Below are 4707 nucleotides of genomic sequence, written 5' to 3' on the forward strand. Positions count from 1 at the left end.
AAGTGCTGGAATTACAGGCACGGGCCACCACACGCAGCCAAAGTGATTATCTTATTTTCATATTTTATACACTTCCCTGGCTGCTGTATGGAGAATGGATTTGCGGGGACTAGAGGGAAAGTGGGGAGAGCAGTAAGGAGGTGGTTGCAGGCTGGGCGCAGCGACTTATACCTGTAATCTAAGCATTTGGGGAGGCTGAGATTGTTGGATTACTTGAGCCCAGGAGGTCAAGGCCAGTCTGGGCAACGTAGTGAGACCCTATCTCTTCGGAAACTTAAAAAAGTAGTCGGGCGTGGTGGTGTGCATCTGTGGTCCCAGCTACAAAGGGAGGCAAAGGTAGGAAGATTGCTTGAGCCTGGGAAGTTGGGGCTGCAGTGAGCTGTGATTGTGCCACTGCACTCCAACCTGGGTGACAGAGGAAGACACTGTCTCTAAAGAAAAAACAAGAACAAACAACAACAGCAAAGCAAGAAAGTAGTTGCATTAGGCTAGATAAGATGGTGGTGGCTTGGTCAATGGTAGTGACTATGAAGTGGAAACTAGTTATTGGAGTCAGGATTTATTCTGGAGGTGTAGCCCATACGACTTGCTAATGAAGCGAGGAATTGAGAGGAATCAAGGGTCACTTTCAGAATTTCAGTTTGGGCAACTGTTTGAATGGTGGACTCCTTAAATGAGAGTAGGAGGAGCATATCTGTGCTTCACATTAGAATGAAAAAGCATTTGCAAATTATAAAATGCTCTCCATAAGTATACTGACACTGAAGAAGTAGGCCACCATGAGTCTTATGGCTGCAAGGAACTGAATTTTGTCAATCATCTGAATAATCTTAAAGGTCATCTTTCCCAGTGAAGTTTCCAGATGAGAATACAGCCCTGGCTATCTGACTGCAGTTTTGTGAAATCCTGAGCAGGGGTATCAAGTGCTTTTGATGCAAATCTAAAAGACAGGGACCAATTCAGTCCCAGCTGGCCCCAGTCATATCTGGCTCCCCATTCCTGGTGGGCCATGAGCAGATTTCCCTTTAGGGAAAGGGAATTTGATGACTATGTGGCCCTCTCGGGAAAGGCTATTTGATGACAATAATCTTTGTCATTCTCTCTTGTTGACCCACCAAACCAGTCACAAATGCTGGGTTACTCTGTTCTTTTCTCAATCACCATATTTGATTTTGCTAAACTTGTAAAAATCTATTCAACTCAGGAAAATCTGCATCTACAAGGCTGGCATCTCTTCTCCTAGATAAGAAAGAGTTCCCCCAAAACTGAGAGCACAACTCCCACCTGCTTCTTGAAATCTTTCCAGACCACAGGGCCCCAAGGCTGAGTGGGACCATGATGGTCACACAGTTAATTCTCCTGGCAGATGTCTGAATCCTCCACAGCCTATCTGCCATGGCCTCTTGCTTAAAACCTCCAAAAAGGAATTATGGAGACAGGCAAACCTAATTCTAAATTCTGACTCCATTTCCTACTACCTGTGGATCATGTACAAGTTCCTTAACATCCTTGGGCCTTAGTTTTTTCATCTGTAGATGGGGGATAGTAATACCCTTACAGAGTTGTTTTGATCTATCTAATATAAGTGAAGCACTAACTCTTGCTTCTCCCTGTCTCCCTTTAGTGATGAAAAACTCTAGCCCAGTTCATTATCCCCTTCTCTGATTTCTTTTACCTTTTAGTCTCGTTAACAACCATTTTGACACCTAATCATATGCTATGTTTCATTGTTCTTCAATTACTTTGTATGCATGGGTCATGACCTCCCAAGAAGGCTGAAGATAAGCAGCCATATTTTATATTTCTTGGGGTCCCCCAAAGAATTTAGGTCAATCCAGGGCATGCAGCAAGCATACAGTGAAACAGTAAAACCTGCCAAATTAAATTAACAATCCATCATTACGAGAGTAACTTAAAACTGGCCCTCCTAAATGAACTGTCATTTAATTGAAGTTTCTCATGAAAGGACTGCCTTTCTATAATATCCATTTTCAAGTTAAAAAATACTGAGTGCAAAGTCCTTTGCTTTTAAAAAGAAATATTTTAATGCACCTCACGTATGCATTTGAAACAACCTCCTAACCTTAAAAAAAAAAAAAAGAAAAGAAAAGAAAAAGAAGAAAGAAACTAAAAATGAAGCACCCTAAATTGTACAATTCCAGTGTTGTTTCCTATCCCTGAGACCAAGACATGTTGAACCCCAGATTTGCCCCTTTCTTTTCTCATTTGCCTACCCATTTGTGTATCCAAGAATTAAGATTTTAAAAGATTGATTTTTTTTTTAAAAGAAATGAATCCCAAATCTACATACGAACTGTAAGGTTCTCATTTCAAGTAGATACAGATTACGATATGTTTGACCATAAAAGCAGAAAGGCTGGGGTAAAGTGCCACGAGGAATCTATTGGAAGAAATGGGATCAGATAGATGTGGTGCACTTCTCTTAAGTGCATATCACTTAACTGCATAATCAGCTTGTGCTCCTAAGAATTATGCAGTCTCTGGCCCCCATTAGATTGAATGTGTTGCTACTCCAGTTAATTGCATATCAGCAAATTGCATAATTCAACTATATGCACCCTGAACTGAGTTCCAAATGCCATCCAGGACAATGTAATCAAACTAGGGAAGTGAAGAGCCAGAATACTTATGAGATTCTGCCCATTTGTCACTTTTAGTCTGGATGGTCTGTGCTGTGAAGAAGGCAAACCATTGGGCATAGACCTTGTGCCCTGGATTCCTGTATACCCTCTCCCCCACACCACCACCACTGCATGTAGTTCCCATCCCAGAACTAATTAAATGACTCCAAAAGAAAACAGGATGTCATAATACGAAAGTGTGATTAAAAAGTAAAAACTCTGACTCCTAACCATGGTGCTCTCCTTCCCAGGACTGACATTACTGATAAGGCAGACCAGAAAAAGCAGCAGCTAGTTGGTTCTACCATGAACTAGCTGAGCAAGTGTATTAGTCTGTTCTCACGCTGCTAATAAAGACATACCCGAGACTGGATTAATTGATAAAAGCAAGAGGTTTAAATTGACTCACAGTTCTACATGGCTGGGGAGGCCTCCCAATCATGGTGGAAGGCAAAGGGAGAAGAAAGTCATGACTTACATGGCAAAAGGCAAGAGAGCGTGTGCAGGGGGAACTGCCCTTTATAAAACCATCAGATCTCATGAGACTTATTCATTATCACAAGAACAGCATGGGAAATCCCACCTCCCACAGGGTCCCTCCCACAACACATGGGGGTTATGGGAGCCACAATTCAAGATGAGATTTGGGTGGGGACAGAGCCAGATCATATCAGCAAGTTTTTTCATCTCTCTAGGCCTTGGTTTTGTCTACCACATTAAGCTGTTATGAGGGTTAAAGGCAACACTGCTTGGTAACCTACAAATTAAAGTAGAAATCTACTATTAGATGCAGCAGAGAGGATAATGTGCATTGTATCAAGGAATATAAAGAGTCCACCAAGCTGATAGAAACTCTTCAGAAAAGATCTGGGCCGCAGAAAGTGGTAAAATAGAAAAGAAATGAAAGAAATGGTACTGACCCTGTGGCAAACTCTTCAAAGGTTAGACATTGTCCTTGGTTTTGTTTCGGTTCTCACTCTGTAAAGATTCACTGCTCTTTCTCTTACACGCATGCACACGTGTCCTGCAGTGGGATCCTCATTATGTTGCTTGTTTAGCAGAAAAGGCAGCACATCCACATTATCCAGCAATAAGCTTAGGAGCTAGTTTTGAAGAAAAAAAGTACCCACCATACAATGCTCAAAACTATCCCGATATCCCAAGGAGGAGTTTGACATGCAGCTGCCTGTATCTTGGAATATGGAGGAAATGCTCAAATGCCAATTTGCGCCATTGGAGTGCAGCCAAAAGACTTCAGTTTCCCACTGCTCTTTGCAGATTTCCTCTACAGGTGCTTTATTCTCAACTTGTATCTATTAACACTAAGAGTGATTTTTTTTAGACACCTTTCCTGCATATATAATATTCTTCCTGAATCACCTGGAGGAGTATCTAAGTCACTAGTTACCAAACTATAGAGTAGTTGAGTGCTCATTTATTGGCTGTGGAATGGTGAAGAAGAGATGATTTCTAGTTCAGCCTCTAACTAATTATATAATCCGGGAAAATTACTTGATGTCATTAAGTCTGGCTTCCCTTTTCCCACAAAATGGGGTCAATAATACTATCTACCTTCTAGGACTTTTGCGAGGTTTCAGTGAGATCTCATATGCAGAACATGAGGCACAATGCTAAGCTGTGTTACAATTTGCTAGCACAGAACTCATGTATTATCCAAGATGGACTAATATGAATTATGCATCAACATTTTTACAGAATACTGAGATAATGTTTGTTTCAAGAAAAATTTGGTTTTTGGGGGGTTTTGGGTTTTGTTTTTTTTTGTTGTTTTTTTTTGTGAGACGGAACTTCGCTCTCGTTGCCCAGGCTAGAGTGCAATGGCACGATCTCAGCTCACCGCAACCTCCGCCTCCCAGGTTGAAACAATTCTTCTGTTTCAGCCTCCCAAGTAGCTGGGATTACAGGCATATGCTACCATGCCCCGCTACTTTTGTATTTTTAGTAGTGACGGGGTTTCTCCATGTTGGTCAGGCTGGTCTTGAACTCCTGACATCAGGTGATCCGCCCACCTCGGCCGCCCAAAGTGCTTGGATTGCAGGCATTA

This window comes from Mandrillus leucophaeus, unplaced genomic scaffold (genome assembly GCF_000951045.1).
Source record: "Mandrillus leucophaeus isolate KB7577 unplaced genomic scaffold, Mleu.le_1.0 Scaffold341, whole genome shotgun sequence".
Classification (NCBI taxonomy): Eukaryota; Metazoa; Chordata; class Mammalia; order Primates; family Cercopithecidae; genus Mandrillus; species Mandrillus leucophaeus.